Source organism: Leucopleurus acutus (assembly GCF_964270905.1).
Source record: "Leucopleurus acutus genome assembly, chromosome: X".
NCBI lineage: Eukaryota > Metazoa > Chordata > Mammalia > Artiodactyla > Delphinidae > Leucopleurus > Leucopleurus acutus.
Window position 1 is genome coordinate 101223879 of NC_139148.1, and position 18083 is coordinate 101241961.

Sequence of the window (18083 nt, forward strand, 5' to 3'; positions counted from 1 at the left end):
AAGAACCAAACAGAAATTGTGGTGCTGAAGAATACAATAGAAATAAAGAATTAAAAACTCAATGGAGAACTTCAACAGCAGACTTGATCAATCAGAGAAAAAGAATTACTGAATTTCAAGGCAAGTCACCTGAGCTAGAGGAGGACAGTGGTCCACGAGGCTCATTGCAGACAACATGGAGGCAATGTGTGCAAGCCAGAAGAGTGCCCCAGAGGCAGCGTCCAGGCCGTGGGTGTGGCAGGGAGGCCTGGGCTTTTGCCTCCCTCTGGTTCCTAGGAAGCTGGCCAGCAGTCAGTGCAGAAGCAGCAGCAGCAGAGGTGTAGGCTCCAGCCCATCTTCCTCCCCTGCTTCAGCCTGAGCTGGGGGTGTCCAGGTCACCCAGGTGGCTGGAAAGGGGGTCAGCTACCCAAGAATGGGAATTCTCTTCACCAGGATATGGAGACTCTTCAAGCACCAGGAGCACAAAGTTATTGTTGGGGTGGATAATGCAAGGAAAAGTATCATCCTTTACCAATTTTCTGTGAATGAAATTGTACATACATCCCCTGCAATAGGAAGTAATGTAGAAGAGATAGTGATTAATAATACATGCTTCCTCACGTGGAAAACTGGTGGCCAAGAATCTCTTCATCCTTCCTGGAACACTTACTGTACTAACAGAGATTTTGTAATTGTTGTGGACACTACAGACCAAGAATTTCTGTAATTAGAGAACTCTATAAAATGTTAGCCCATGAGGACCTAAGGAAAGCTGGATTGCTGATTTTTGCTAATAAACAAGATGGTAAAAAGAATGTATGACTAGCAGAAATCTCCCAGTCTTTGGAACTAACTAACTTTTATTAGAGATCGCCAGTGGCATACCCAGGCATGCTGTGCTTTTTACTGGGGAGAGACTATGCTAAGAAGTTGAATGATTTCACAATTTAAGATTAGATGATCTCTACTGACCTCTCCTCACAGACTTTATATAAATCAAGTGTTGGACTTTACCTGAAAGCTGTAAAAATGAATGGTTTATATATATATATATATATATATATATATATATATATATATATATATATATGAACTAATTTGTCTTCTTATAGAAAAAGTTTAAGACCACTTATTTGAAAGCAAACATGAAGTCTCACCTTCCAATCCACTTTCTCATTAGCTCTTTCCAAACCAAGGGCTTAAAGCTGTGATTGACATTTTTCTCATCATAAGTCCTCTCGGGACATTGTATAGTCTGTGCTATGTAGAAAGGGAAAGGAAGACATTTTTAACTTTGAGAGCTTTATCATCATTTTTAACTTTGAGAGCTTTATTACTGATAATAAACCCTCCCTTGTTGAATGTTGTTCTCTTCTTGTTATATTTAGTCAAAAGACAAATCACAGATATTCAGTTTCCAGTATTTTAAAATGTAATATAACTTACGAAAAGTATTTTGCATAAGGTTGTTTATGTATTGTGTATATACTTGAAGTTCAAGTTAATGCTTTATGTTCTAAGGAAAAGCAAATTACACAAAAGTTAATATTCTTAGTTATGACCATAATGAGATGAGTATGGGTATTGGTTTTAAGTGCCATTTTATACTTTTTCCCTATGTTCTCTGTATTATACTAACCAACCCCCCAAATCACTGAGCTGCTCTTAAAATAATAATAAAGGAAAAATCTTGACATTGTGTATCTACTGCTTTGCTGATCAAATCACATACATGAAACTAAGTAATCCAACTGAGTGAAATATCAAGTTCTTGGCTTAGTATTACTAATGGGCAGAATTGCACGTTGAGCAACTATCAGATTGTTGCCTTTATTGGACCCTATGCCATCTAAATTACTAAATAAACTGTTAATCCATCAATCAGCCTATCATTAAGTGTATTTAAAATTATGAAGTGATTTTTTTCAGCATTAATTAAAAACTGTTGTGTGAAACATATCTACCCAGAAAAGTATCACCCTATAAATATTACCAAATAATTTAGCTAGAGTCTTCTTAGGTATTAAATCATATGTCCAGCATTTAAAGTGAATTTGAGATTAAAGGTAAAACATATTTTCTAAGCAACAGAGATAATTTTTTAATTTGAAAATTTCTTATTAGGAGTTGGAATAGTTTGACAATTGTAAAAACAAAAAAAAAACAATAAAAACAATTCTTAATGCTTTCAAGAATTTGGTTTAAAATTTGATCAAGATGTTATATTATTTTCACTAAGAAGTAACTTGGCCCAATATACCTTTCATGTTTTCTTAGGGTATTTTCTTTCAGTAGCTGAAAGTTGAAGGTATTTTTATTGTAACTGTAAACAAACTTATACTTAACGTGTTAAAACATATTCTTGAGTATTCAGTGTATCTTCATGCCTTGAAAATCTGAAAGCTACTCCAAACTGGCTGTTTTAGAATATTCAGGAAAAAAATAATAACCACTTTTAATACCAGCGTTTTAGATTTCATGAAGATTTTGATGAGGGATAATATTACATGCTATAAGCACTGACAGAACTTTGAAAGTTCCCTTCTGTGAAATATAAACTACCAATAGCTAAATCCAAGACAACCATGGGAGATCAGTGTTTAACACTGGATGTTTTGTGTTTTATATTTATACTATAATTGTCAAAATGCAAGTATAACATTTTAATACTTGTCAACGTGCTTTTACAAAAGTAAATCCTAAGTTACTAAGCTTTGAAGACAAGTCATTTTAAATTATACAGTCACATGAACAAAAAGGAAAAAGAATGAAAAGTGTAAAAAAAAATCCTATAGGACTTATGGGACACTATCAAAATGAAAAAACATATGAATTATGGAAGTCCCAGCAAGAGAAGAGAGAGAAAAAGACAAAGCTTAAAGAAATAATGAATTAAAACTTTCCAAAACTTGGAAGGGAAATGGACATCAAGTATCATGAAGCTCTAAGGACTACAAAGAGGGTCAATCCAAAGAAGACTACACCTAGACACACTATAATAAAATTGTCAAAATTCAAGGAAAAAGAACTATGAAAGCAGCAAAGAAAAGTGGCATTGCACCTAACTAAAAGCTTTTGCTCAGCAAAGGAAACAAAATCAACAGAGTGAAAAGGCAACCTACAGAATGGGAGAAAATGTTTATAAACGATATATCAGATAAGGGATTAATATCCAAAATATATAAGGAACTTATACAACTCAGTAGCAAAAACCCAAATAACCCAATTTAAAAAACAAGCAAATGAGCTGAATATACAGTTCTCCAAAGAAGACTTACAAATGGCCAACAGGTATATGAAAAGGTGCTCAGCATCACTAGTTATCAGGGAAATGCAAATCAAAACCACAATGTGATATCATGTCACACCTGTTAGAGTACCTTTTATCAAAAGTCAAAAGATAAGCGTTGGCAAAGATATGGAGAAAAGAGTACCTTTGTACATTTTGTTGGTGGGGATGTAGATTGGTATTGCCATTAGGGAAAACAGAATGGAGATTCCTCAAAAAATTATAAATAGAACTGTGGTAATGATCCAGCAACTCTACTTCTGGGTATATATCCACAGGAAATGAAATCGGTATGTCAAAGAGATATCTCTGCACTCCACTCCCATGTTCCTTGCAGCATTATTCACAATAGCCAGGATATGGAAACATCCTAAGTGTCCATTGATGGATGAAGAAAATGAGATATATGTGAGATATGTATGTATATATATACACACATACACACGCAATATATGATTTCATTTAAATTTGGAATCTAAAATAGTCAAACTCATAGAAACAATAGAATGTTGGTCGCCTGGGGTTGGGTGAAGGGAGAAGTGGGGAGATATTGGTCAAGGAGTACAAAGTTTCAGTTATAGAAGATAAGTTCTAGAGATCTAGTATACAGCAATGTGACTATAGTCAACAATACAGTATTTTATACTTGAAATTTACTAAGAGAGTAGATCCTGTGTCCTCACTGCAAAGTAAGAAAAGAGAAAGAAAATGGAGAGTGTGAAGTGATAATTAGCTGGATTGTGTGATTATCTCACAGAGAATATCTATATGAAAACATCTACTTGTACACTTTAAATATATTCAACTTTTATTCATTAATTATACCTTAATAAAGCTGGAAAAAAGATTAGAAAGAGGCAGTGGTATACAGTGGTTAGGTGCACCAGCAACTTTATAACTGGTGTCAGGCAGAACTTTGTTCAAATGCTAGCTCTTCTACTAAGTAGCTCTATAAATTTGTGCAAGTTAATAAATCTCCGTCAGCCTCACTTTCCTCTGCTCATATAATGGCTGTAGTAATAATAATACCTATTGCATAAGGATTCTTAAAATATTTAGCACAGTGTCTGGTCCACATTAAGTATTTATTACTTTTATTATAGAGCCTTAATCGAATGACAAATGAACTGCTTGAGTTTTAATCATGGTCTGGTATGAGTCTAGGTTATTGATCCAAGTTGGTAAATTCAGTGTCTTCTGAACTTTACCCCAGCCATGTCCCTTACTATATTGGATACCTCTCAAATATATATTTTATATCTATAATCTTGCCCCAAGCCCATATTATCTTGTCCATGCTTTAAAGTCATTTAACATTCTCAAGGAATAGTAATTCAACAGATATAGATGGATTTTTAAGCTTTTGCTGATCTGTTTTATTATGGCTTATTGACATATAAATGTGTTAATAAATGTTTAATAACTGGCTATCTAGAAAAATGCATACATGCATATATGTGCATGGTGGTAAATTTCACTAACAGAGTATGTATAGCATACAATTTACAAATAAAATATACTATACTGTATCATAAATTCCATATAATCAATTGATTCTCACTGAATGCTGTCTCTGTTTTTGGTGAGCCTGTGTATTCATAGCCAACCTGTGGTTGTAATTAACAAACGAGTGTAGTTCTGGCATTGAGTGTTGACTGATATTTTTGTTTCTATTAGTGAATAAGATGAAAGTGAAAAAATGGAAAGTGTCAGAACATAGCACGTTCATCAGTGATGTTAGTGACTTTTCTGCTGAATCACCCAATAGTTTTTGAATACTGGAATAGTAATTCCTCAATTTTTTGTGCTATTTAGAGCATAATGGTCACAGACCTAATTTTAAAGTTTAATCAGCATTAAGATTTTCTCTATCATGTTTTTGCTAGACAATAAAAATAACAACAAAAATAAATCAAGCCATTATTTGTAGTATTTACCAGTTTCTGTGGTGTAAATACTCCAGAACTCCATGGCCAAGTTCAAATGACCCACATGATGTCACTGAACATAGAGTTGAGATATGTAGCTGTAAACATTACAGATAATATTCCCACCACACAGACACAATCAATATAAATAACCTCATGTATAAATAATAGTATAATATAATTAACTGATGAGTTTTGAGTTTTTATTTCTTTGGTTTTAATATAATTTGCCTAATTCTAAGTTTATATAACTTATTTTTTAATGGCTTGCAAAATTTTTGAAAATGTAACAATTGACTCTCAAGAGCCATCTCAAGCACAACACTGTTATAAATGTTGTAGTATTTGCCCCCCCCCGCCCCCGCTTTTTTTTTTCTGCACTACATGGCTTGGGGGATCTTAGTTCTCCGACCAGGGATTGAACCTAGGCCCCGGCAGTGAAAACACCGAGTCCTAACCACTGTACTACCAGGGAATTCCCGTGCCCTCAATTTTTAAAATAGCCTTCCACAACTCCTCTTCTCCCTCTGGCCACTTCCACCTATACCTCTGTTTTCTATTTTTATCAGCCAAAAATCTTTAAAATTTACTTTTATTCACTCTCCCCATTTCTTTATTTCCCATCAACCCACTACAATATAGTTTTCTGCCACATTCCTCCATAAAAACAGATCTGGCTAAGGTTACCAGTGTCTCTAAGTTAAATAGATTTTACTATTCTCATTTTATTTGACCTCTTAGCAGCAACGTTTACTGTTGACAAACGACTCAATCCTTCCTGAAAACTCTTTTTCCTTGGGTTCTACAATACTTATTTTACTTCTCTGCCCATTCCTTCTCTTCTCCTTTTCAAGTGCATCTTCCTCGACCCAGCTGTTATATATTGTAATCAAGATTGTTCCTAGACCCCACTGTCTTCTAATTCTATAATCCTTCCCAAGATTTCAATTACCACATATATTCAGATGACTAAAAAAATACATATATATACACATGTATATATCCTCCCAATTTTTAAAGTGTAAAATTTGTTTTGTATACATATACCATCACCACAATCAAGATTGAACATATCCTTTACCCCCAAAAGTTTCCTGGTGTCCATTTATAATCTCTCTTTCCGAGCCAATGCAACCACCATTCCCCAGGCAACCACTGATCTGCTTCCTGTCACTATAGACTAGTTTGCATTTTATCAAGGTTTTTATATATATATATATATATATATATATATATATATATATATATATATATATATATATATATATAAATGGAATCCTACACTCTGTTTTCTGGCTTTTTTCACTCAGCATAATTATTTTAAGATTCATCTATATTGTTGCCTGTATTAATAATTTATTGTTATTGCTGAGTAGCATTCCATTATATGGATACACTGAAATTTGTTCATTCATTCACTTATATCAATAAGACATTTGGGTTGTTTCCAGTTTGAGATTATTACAAATAGAGCTGCTATGAACATTTATGTATAAATCTTAGTAGGGAACATATGCTTTAATTTCTGTTGGGTAAATACCTAGGAATGCAAAGGCTGATTTGTATGGCAGGTTTATTTTTAACATTATAATAAATTGCTTACTGTTTTCAAAGTGGTTGTGTAATTTTGCATTCCCACCAGCAGTGTATCTGATTTCTGCATCCTTACCAAAGCATGGTATTTTCAGTCTTTTTAATTTTAGCCTTTCTAGTGGGTACGTAGCAGTATCTTATTATGGTTTTAATAGACATGTTATTAATGGCTAATGATCTTGAGCATAATTTAATGTGCTTATTTGCTGAGTTTCTTTTGTTACATTTTCAAATATTTTGCCCATTTTTAATTCGGTGGTTTCTATTCTAACAAGTTATAAAAGTGTTTTTAGATATTTTAGAAGTTCTTGGTCAGGTATTTGCTTTACAAATATTTTCTGCAAGTCTATGGCTCATCTTTTCACACTTGTATCATTGCCTTTTTAAGATATACTTTTGATGAACTGTTATTTACTGAGTATTTTTTTTATTTGTTTTTGTTACATTTAAGATATCTTTGTTAAATCCAAGGTTGTTAAGATTATCTCCTGTTTTCTTCTAAAAGTTGTATGATGTTCATTTCTCTATTTGGGTTGTGATACATTTTCTATTAATTTTTATATATGGTGTGATTGAGGTTGAAGTTAAATTTTTCTTTTGTCTAATATTTCCAGCACTATTTTCTCAAAAGATCATCTTGTCACCAGGAATTACCTTGGCAAATCTGTTCAGAAATTAATTGACTATATATGTGTGACTCTCTATATGGAATCTTTCCTATTCCATTGATCCGTGTGTCTGTACATCCATATACACTACACTGCCCTGATTATTGTATCTTTTTTTCAGCTTTATTAACATACAATTTGACAGATAACATTGTATAACATTAAGGTATACAATGTGTTGATTTGATACACTTACATGTTGCAAAATGATTACTACATTTGGGTTGCTTCCAGTTTGAGATTATTACAAGTAGAGCTGCCATGAACATTGAGCATTAGCTAATACCTCTGTCACATCACATAATTATCATTTCTTTTTTGTAGTGAGAACATGTAAGATCTAGAATAAGTCATGAAGTGAGGTAGTAAGTCTTCCAGCTTTATTCTTTTGTTTTTTTTTTTCAAATTGATGATCCTCCGTATTCCGTTGCTGGTCCTATCCATTGCTCATTGTCTTCAGTGGATTTCTTTTCCCACTTTATTTTCCAATTGTAGATATGGAGGTGAAAATTATATAAACTAAAACATGGTAAACGGAAGCCTGCTTCTTAGGGTACTCAATTTTAATTGCACTAGGTCAATATTAATAAAGTTTAGCCAGGGCATTTATCTGCCAAGAATATTGTGACATAAATTCATGGCTTGGAAAGGCTACCTAAAGGAAATTCCTGAGATTCCAGGCCACTATGTTATTATATTTTATTAATTTGATGAGATAAAAGTGACTACTAATGAATATGTTACACCATTCTCTTCTCAATATGGAAGCAACTTTAACGTTATACCTATACAAGCATAAAAGCAACCAGCTACAATTTGAATAATTCAGTCAAGTAACTGGATTTTTTTATGACATCAAATGACCAGTTTGACTTTCACTGAATCGACTGGTTGGTTGACACTTTGAGGAGCATTAACTTGTCATCCTCATCATTACCATGAAATAGTATTTATTCAGCATCCACAGTTGCAAGTGATATAAAGTTAGCCAAATAATTGTAGACTCTGCCCTTTAGGAGTTTATGATCTGGAAACTCAACATATCCAGATGAGCTCGATGCCATTTAGCAGAGTACTGCTTTGTAGGACTTTGAGAAATACTACTAAGTGGCTGTAAAAGATCAATTTTCTACACAAAGTGCCAAACTATGGACTAGAAAGTAAAGTAGTGCACATGGTGGGTGAGGGTAAGTGATCTTCTCACTTGAGATGGTGTTATTTGGGCCAAATTTCAACTACAGATATCCTCTCCCTTCAAAAAATTGAAGCAGCACTTTTTAGAGAGAGAAAATGACATGCCTGAGCTTATCAAAAGCAAATGAGTCCTTCGGGAATCTGGGAGTGAGTAATGATGGTGGGGGGATGCGGCAGGGAAAATGGTATTTTTGGCATCAGAATAACTAGGCTCTATTCCAGCTTTGTCCCTCATGGGCGGGCACTGGGTAATTTATTTAACTTCTCTGCATCATAGTTCAGTTATTCACCTGTAAAATGAGAAAGCTGTAATCATGTTTATGCCTTCATGATATCTGAAAATTATGCAGAGATCCTGCAATGAAAAGTGAACCCAAAATGAATTTATACAAGGACAGTCACAATAATGAATGTTTCTTTCTAACTAGGCTGAGAGGGCTATACTTTTGGAGGAAATTAAGAATTTGTATGAAATGCAGTTTTAACTTTTAGAGAGTATTTATGGGTTGTGCAATAGTTTTACCTCTTAAAAATTACTCTTTTATAATCCAGTTAAAGTATTTTGTTACATGGTTCATTTAGAGCTTATTCTTTGCTATTACAAATGAATTATGTCTAATCAATAGTTTATCTATTAGAATTCCCTTTTTGGGGAGGAATCACAGAATGTAAGATTCGGGAAGCCCATTAGAAATAATGTGATCCTATTCTCTATATGAGAACATAAGGAACCTTTGAGAGTGAACTGCTTGCAAGAGTGAACTAACTACTTGCCCAAGGCTGAACGATAAGCTAATAGGAAAGCCAGTACCAGAATCCAGGTTTCCTGTTTATTTCAGTGCTTCTGTAAAGGATTTCTGTCTCATAATCTTTCATCTCTAGAAAGTAAGTGTGTCACAATGGACAACCACTTTATGAACTCAGAAGGGACAGCTGGTATTTGTGAGCGGGCATTACTGTGTGCCAGGTATAGTGCTAAAGGTTGGGCATATGCTATTTCCGATAGTCCTCACACAATCCTAAGGAGGCATTAGCAACTATTCAACAGATGAGGAAACAGGATGAGAAAATTTAAGTAACTTACTCAAAGTCACACTACTAGGAGTAGTTGAGTGAAGGTTCATGTTCCAGTCTGTCTGACACAAAAGCCCATCTTCCCACTACATCGTATACTCTCCCTGGGAAAGTGCCATTACCATTTTGAAAATTCTTCAGGGCCCAACTAGATGAGTCAGCAGCACTAATCGGACATGACATTGGGAAGTTCATCTTAAAGTCTGTTTTTTCTTCCCATTTCTTCCACATTTCAGTGATCGTGTCCATTCTTAGACATCCAGCTCTACTCAAGCTGTTCTTAATGTCCTTTATGGGCCTGGCTTCCTCAGACAATATTTAAAATTACATTTTCTCATGATTATTCCATATTTATCTGTTGCATTACTTTTTCTCCATTTAAACTCCTGATTGCCTAATTAACTTCAGTATTTATTTGGAAGGAAAATAATATGATGTTTACACTATGCAGACGTGATAGAGGCTTACTGTATTTTTTTTTCTTCCAGACATTATTCCATTTGCCCAATGACATAAAACAATCGATGTGACACCTTTTCCACATCCATTAGGTAAGAACTGGGACCTCCTTGTCTAGTTTCAGTGCGTCAAACTCAAACTATAAATGAAACAAACACAAGCTGAAGGAATTTAGGAACAAATAGCCTGAGAACAATCTATTTATTTGCTGTTCACAGGAAGAATATGGGTGGAGTTTGCAATGCCTGTTAGTTAAACTCTTGGTAATGTTGTTTACATTAAATAAGATAATGAGTATAAAATGCTTAGCACATATGTAAATGCTTAAAAAGACTTAGTTATCATATATTGCTTTGGGTGCTACAGAAAGTTGCAGAAACTAAAGAGCATCTGATTAAATTTGGAGTGGAGAAAGGTCCATTTAGGTTTGAGTTATTTTCTGAGTCAATATCTATTTAGAGACTGACTCTGTGTGTGTTTGTGTGCGGCGGGGGAGACTAGCTAATTAAGCGGATGCAATATAGAAGTTCTAGATTATTATATAAGTCAAACTGATATGCTCTCAATTTTTCCTTTATATTTGGGATAAGTTAGTAAAAATATTCGTACCTAATGATATAATAACTAAATCCTGAGGCCCTTAACTGTCAAAGAAAGATTAAATGTTTGCTTCCAGGCAGATGTATGTGAAAAAAAAAATATTGTTGCTTGTCTCCAATGAAACACGTTTAAATGTAAGGATGAAACCTGCACATTTGCATGACCTGATTACTCATATAGGAGAGAATACTGTATATTTTAATACATAATTAAATTCAGCAAGTAAAAAACTGTTCATTCTCATTCTGATGAAAAATAGTTCTTAAAATACCCAGGATTGCATCTACCTTGAGATATGTAACGAAAGCCTTTATTTGGCTTTAAAATCATTGATCTGATTTGGAGCTGTCAGGCAGGTATGTTAATACAGACAGTGTTTCTGGCCAGGGCAGTGTCTATTTTGCCTGAGCAGACTGCTCTGCCATCACTGCCTATTTACAGAACAATGTAGAACAGGGTAGGCATATCTGCAAGGCAAAACATTATTTTATCTCAATTGTAGGGTTGCATATTAACCTGGGAGTAGGAAGCTATCCTTTCCTATCACCTACTTTGAAATCAAATGCATAGAGTAATTTTTCACCTTTTGTAAATCTATCACTTGTATTTCTTTCTTGAAAGCTACTACCATGTTATCTCATATTTAGCTGAGTACATAAGTTGTTCCAACGCTTTAGGGAGTTTCACTATGTATAAAGCTCAGAATTTAATGAAATTAGACAAAAGATTTCTTTTTGTAAATATTTGATATATTAGCCCAGAGAAAACGAGAAAAACAGGAGATCACTGAGAAAATTTGGCATTGTATATAACCATTTTCATACAGTGGCTTTGACAAATAGGCATGTCCCACTCCTCTACGGAAATGCTAAATATATATTACTAAACACAGTGATCAGACAAAAATAGTGACTTAGGAGAGCAACTGATTGGTTAAATTTTCAGAGTTATGTTATTCAATGATCCAAATTAGTGGTGTGCTTTGAAAATTTTGAGGGGGTGGGGAATAAAATTGCAGACAACCTATCTTCGGCTAATCAGGTCCTTGAGCATGATTTTGAGACATGTTTGATGATGTGTTAATCTATTTGAAAATGATGAGGTAGTAACTTGAAACAGGGTCTGGAGAATCCATATAACTCAAAATATGTGCTTGATCACAACCTGGCCTCAGTCAGTCTAACCAATAAGCATTTACTGAAGTACTCTGGTTTGGGAAAGGTCATTGTATCATATAGACACAGTGGAGTCTCTATGAATGTGTGTGTAAATCTGTCTCTGTTGTGGGATGATAGAGGAATTGATATTATTATCAGTATAAAAGAAACTAAACACTGTCACTTCTATAAGAAAATATCTCCTATTCAGCATCTCCTTCTTCCCTTATTTCCAGTATCATGCTGCTTTTAACATAGAAAATAGAGAAGTAGGAGACAGACTGGCTAGTCACAGTTAAAAAACTTTCTGTTGATGCTAATAAGCTAATGAACAGACAAAAGGGCTTTCTTGGCCTTCCCCTTCATGCCAGGCACACAAAAAAGACATTATAAAAAGACAATGAAAAATAACCCCTGATTTCAATCACTTCTTTTTTTTTCTTCTGACTGCTCTTTTGTCTCAAAGAACTGTGTCCAATCTGGCCTCATTTCTCCCACAATGTGCCTACTGTGTGGCATCCACATTGTGTAGCCAAAAAAAATGGAGTTTAGAAACAAATTTGAGCTCAACCACTGTATGATCCTAGGCAAGTTGCCTAACATTTTCTGTTACTTACTTTACAAACTGAAAAAAAGATCATGTGAGGATATAATGATCTCTACAGAATTAGTTTACCATGTGTGAAATTCTAGTGCTCATAAACTTCTGTTTACCTCTTCCTCAGCCATAAGGATTTAGGTTCAAGTGTTTATCTGAATTTCAAATCATACCTGATTAGGAGGGTTATAAATAGGAGGGGGAACTATGGATTACACATGAAATTGGAAAGAAAGGAAATGAGGAAAATTAAACCAGCCTTAGGATTCTCTTCCTCTGTTAGACATGAGAAAGCTAAGTAGTGGCAGAGTCAAGGAGTAGGATTCACTCTTCCATAATCTCCACTGGCCACTTACATATATGGTTACTCTTAAAGAAGAATACTTTTTTAAACCAAAACAATGTGCTGGGGCTTCCCTGGTGGCGCAGTGGTTGAGAGTCCGCCTGCCGATGCAGGGCGCACGGGTTCGTGCCCCGGTCCGGGAAGATCCCACATGCCGCGGAGCGGCTGGGCCAGTGAGCCACGGCCGCTTAGCCCGTGCGTCCAGAGCCTGTGCTCCGCAACGGGAGAGGCCACAACAGTGAGAGGCCCGCGTACCGCAAAAAAACAACAACAACAATGTGCTGGCTATGTAAATGCAACATCAAGATGAGTGTCCTATAACACTGCTACAACTAGATAAACATAGGTAGAACAATGAAATTGGACCCCTATCACAAAAATTAGCTCAAAATGGATCAAAGACTCAAACCTAACAGTCAGTGATACCATAAGACTCCTTGAAGAATCTCCTTGCCATTGGTTTTGGCAATGACTTTTTGGATATGACACCAAAGGAACAAACAAAAGCAAAAATCAACAAATGGGACTACATCAAGCTTAAAAGCTTCCACACAGCAAAAGAAACAACAAACAGAATGAAAAGGCATCATAAAGAATGGGAGAAAATTTTTACAGATAAGCAGTTAATATCCAAAATATATAAACAGCTCATACAACTCAATATTAAAAAACAAACAAGCAACCCAATTAAAAAATGGGCAGAAGACCTAAATGGCCATTTGGATGTCTTCTTTGCAAAAATGTCTAACAGGTCCATGAAAAGATGCTCAACGTCACTGATCATCAGGAAAATGCAAATCAAAACCACAATGAAACATCACCTCACACCTGTCAGAATTTCTATCATCAAGAAGACAAGACGGGAGAATCTTCAAGATGGCAGATGAGTAAGCCATGGAGATCACCTTCCTCCCCACAGATACATCAGAAATACATCTACATGTGGACCAACTCCTATAGAACACCTACTGAACACTGGTAAAAGACCTCAGACTTCCCAAAAGGCAGGAAACTCTCCACCTACCTGGGTAGGGCAAAAGAAAAAACAGAGACAAAAGAATAGGGACAGAACCTGCACCAGTGGGGGGGAGCGGTGAAGGAGGAAAGGTTTCCACACATTAGGAAGCTGCTTCACTGGCAGAGAAGGGGAGTGGGCAGGGTGGGGGGAAGCTTCAGAGCCATGGCAGAGAGGGCAGCAACAGGGGAGCGGAGGGCAAAGCGGAGAGATTCCCACACAGAGGATCAGTGCGACCAGCACTCACCAGCCCAAGAGGCTTGTCTGCACACCCGCCAGGGTGGGCGGGGGCTGGGAGCTGAGGCACGAGCTTCTGAGGTCAGACCCCATGGAGAGGACTGGGGTTGGCTGCGTGAACACAGCCTGAAGGGGGCTAGTGCACCACAGCTAGCCAGGAGGGAGTCCGGGAAAACTCTGGACCTGCCTAAGAGGCAAGAGACCATTGTTTCGGTGTGTGTGAGGAGAGGAGGTTCAGAGCACTTCTTAAACGAGCTTCAGAGATGGTTGTGAGCCACGGCTGTCAGCACAGATACCAGAGATGATGGTTGTGAGCCACGGCTGTCAGCACAGATACCAGAGATGGGCATGAAACTCTAAGGCTGCTGCTGCAGCCACCAAGAATACTGTGTGCAAGCACAGGTCACTATCCACACCTCCCAGGAGCCTCTGCAGCCCGCCACTGCCAGGGTCCCAGGATCCAGGGAAAGCTTCTCCAGGAGAACACATGGTGTGCCTCAGGCTGCTGTAAAGTCACGCAGGCCTCTGCCGCCACAGGCTTGCCCTGCATTCCATACCCCTCCCTCCCCCAGGCCTGAGTGAGCCAGAGCCCCCTAGTCAGCTGCTCCTTTAACCCAGTCTTTTCTGGGCGAAGAACAGACAACAGAGGGCAACCTACATGCAGAGGTGGGGCCAAACCCAAAGTTGAACCCTAGGAGCAGTGAGAACAAACAAGAGAAAGAAATTTCGCTGTGCAGCCTCAGGAGCAGCGGATTAAATCTCCACAATCGACTTGATGTACCCTGCATCTGTGGAATACCTGAATAGGCAATGAATCACCCCAAAACTGAGGTGGTGGGCTATGGGAGCAACTGTAGACTTGGGGTTTGCTGTATGTGACTGACTAGTTTCTGATTTATAAGTTAATCGTAGTTTATTGGTTGGGTTGCTCTCTTTTTCTTTAAACTTAAATTTTAATAATTTTTCAAATTTTTTATTTTAATAAATATTTTCTTTCTTTCTTTGGTCCCTTTTCTTCTGAGCCGTGTGGCTGACAGGGTCCTGGCGCTCCGGCCAGGTGTCAGGCCTGAGCCTCGGAGATGGGAGAGCCAAGTTCATGACAGTGGACCACCAGAGACTTCCCGGCAACACATAATATCAGTCGGCAAGAGATCTCCCAGAGATCTCCATCTCAACGCGAAAACCAGCAAGTTCCAGTGAGGGACACCCCATGCCAAACAACTAGCAAGACAGGAACACAACCCCACCCATATGCACAGAGGCTGCCTAAAATCATAGTAAGGTCACAGACACGCCAAAACACAACACCAGACGCAACCCTGCCCACCACAAAGACAAGATCCAGCCCCACCCACCAGAACACAGGCACCAGTCCCCTCCACCAGGAACCCTACACAAGCAACTGAACCAACCTTACCCACTGGAGGCAGAGAAAAAAAACAACAGGAACTATGAACCTGCAGCCTGTGATAAGGAGACCCCAAACACAGTAAGTTAAGCAAAATGATAAGACACAGAAATACACAGCAAATGAAGGAACAAAGTAAAAACCCACCAGACCAAACAAGTGAAGAGGAAATAGGCAGTCTACCTAAAAAAGAATTCAGAGTAATGATAGTAAAGATCCAAAATAGTGGAAATAGAATGGAGAAAATAAAAGAAATGTTGAACAAGGACCTGGAAGAACTAAAGAGCAAGCAATGATGAACAACACAATAAATAAAATTAAAAATTCTCTAGAAGGGATCATTAGCAGAATAACTGAGGCAGAAGAACAGATAAGTGACCTGGAAGATAAAATAGTGGAAATAACTACTGCAGAGGAGAATAAGGAAAAAAGAATGAAAAGAATTGAGGACAGTCTCAGAGACCTCAGGGACAGCATTAAATGCACCAACATTCAAATAATAGGGGTCCCAGAAGAAAAAGAGAAAGGGACTGAGAAAATATTTTAAGAGATTATAGTTGAAAACTTCACTAACATGGGAAAGTAAATAGTTAAGTCCAGGAAGCACAGAGAGTCCCATACAGGATAAATCCAAGGAGAAACACACCAAGACACATTAATCAAACTATCAAAAATTAAATACAAAGAAAGCAGCAAGGGAAAAGCAACAAATAACATACAAGGGAATCCCCATAAGATTAACAGCCGAGCTTTCAGGAGAAACCCTGCAAGCCAGAAGGGAGTGGCAAGACATATTTAAAGTGATGAAAGGGAAAAGCCAACCACCAAGATTACTCTACACAGCACGGATCTCATTCAGATGCGACAGAAAAATTAAAACCTTTACAGACAAGCAAAAGCTAAGAGAATTCAGGCTCACCAAACCAGCTTTACAACAAATGCTAAAGGAACTTCTCTAGGCAGGAAACACAAGAGAAGGAAAAGACCTACAAAAACAAACCCAAAACAATTAAGAAAATGGGATAGGAACATACATATCAATAATTGCCTTAAATGTAAATGAATTAAATGCTCCTACCAAAAGACATAGACCGGCTGAATGGATGCAAAAACAAGACCTGTATATATGCTGTCTATAAGAGCCCCACCTCAGACCTAGGGACACATACATACAAAGTGAGGGTAGGGAAAAAGATATTCCATGCAAAAGGAACTCAACAGAAAGCTGGAGCAGGAATTCTCATATCAGACAAAATAGACTTTAAACTAAAGACTATAACAAGGGACAAAGCAGGACACTACATAATGATCAAGGGATCAATCCAAGAAGAAGATATAACAATCGTAAATATTTACGCACCCAACATAGGAGCACCTCAATACATAAGGCAAATGCTAAAAGCCATAAAAGGGGAAATCAACAGTAACACAATCATAGTAGGGGACTTAAACACCCCACTTTCACCAATGGACAGATCAACCAAACTGAAAATAAATAAGGAAACACAAGCTTTAAATGACACATTAAACAAGATGGACTTAATTGATATTTATAGGACATTCCATCCCAAAACAACAGAATACACTTTCTTCTCAAGTGCTCATGGAACATTCTCCAGGATAGATCATATCTTGGGTCACAAATCAAGCCTTGGTAATTTTAATAAAATTGAAGTTGTATCAAGTATCTTTTCCAACCATAATGCTATGAGACTAGATATAAATTACAGGGGAAAAAAACTGTAAAAAATACAAACACATGGAAGCTAAACAATACCCTACTAAATAACCAAGAGGTCACTGAAGAAATCAAAGAGAAAATTTAAAAAATACCTAGAAATAAATGACAATGAAAACACTATGTTCCAAAACCTATGGGATGCAGCAGAAGCAGTTCTAAGAGAGAAGTTTATAACAATACAATCCTACCTCAAGAAACAAGAGACATCTCAAATAAACAGCCTAACCTTACACCTAAAGCAATTAGAGAAAGAAGAACAAAAAAAACCCCAAATTAGCAGAAGGAAAGAAATCATAAAGATCAGAGCAGAAATAAATGAAAAAGAAATGAAGGAAACAATAGCAAAGATCAATAAAACCAAAAGCTGGTTCTTTGAGAAGATAACTCATCAAGAAAAAAAGGGAGAAGACGCTAATCAATAGAATTAGAAGTGAAAAAGGAGAAGTAACAACTGACACTGCAGAAATACAAAGGATCATGAGAGATTACTAAAAGCAACTATATGCCAATAAAATGGACAACCTGGAAGAAATGGACAAATGCTTAGAAAAGCACAGCCTGCCCAGACTGAACCAGGAAGAAATAGAAAATATAAACAAACCAATCACAAGCATTGAAATTGAGACTGTGATTAAAAATCTTCCAACAAACAAAAGCCCAGGACCAGATGGCTTCACAGGTGTATTCTATCAAACATTTAAAGACGAGCTAACACCTATACTTGTCAAACTCTTCCAAAATATAGCAGAGGGAGGAACACTCCCAAACTCATTCTACAAGGCCACCATCACCCTGATATC

The 18083-nt window shown here is 36.8% G+C and overlaps 1 pseudogene across 1 annotated transcript; it reads left to right on the forward strand.

Annotated features, from left to right (window-relative positions):
• Positions 1–412: 412 nt before the first annotated feature.
• Positions 413–913, forward strand: LOC309978625 (ADP-ribosylation factor-like protein 5A; annotated as a pseudogene). The gene has a single exon. The product of its transcript is annotated as an ADP-ribosylation factor-like protein 5A (transcript).
• The last annotated feature ends 17170 nt before the right edge of the window (positions 914–18083 follow it).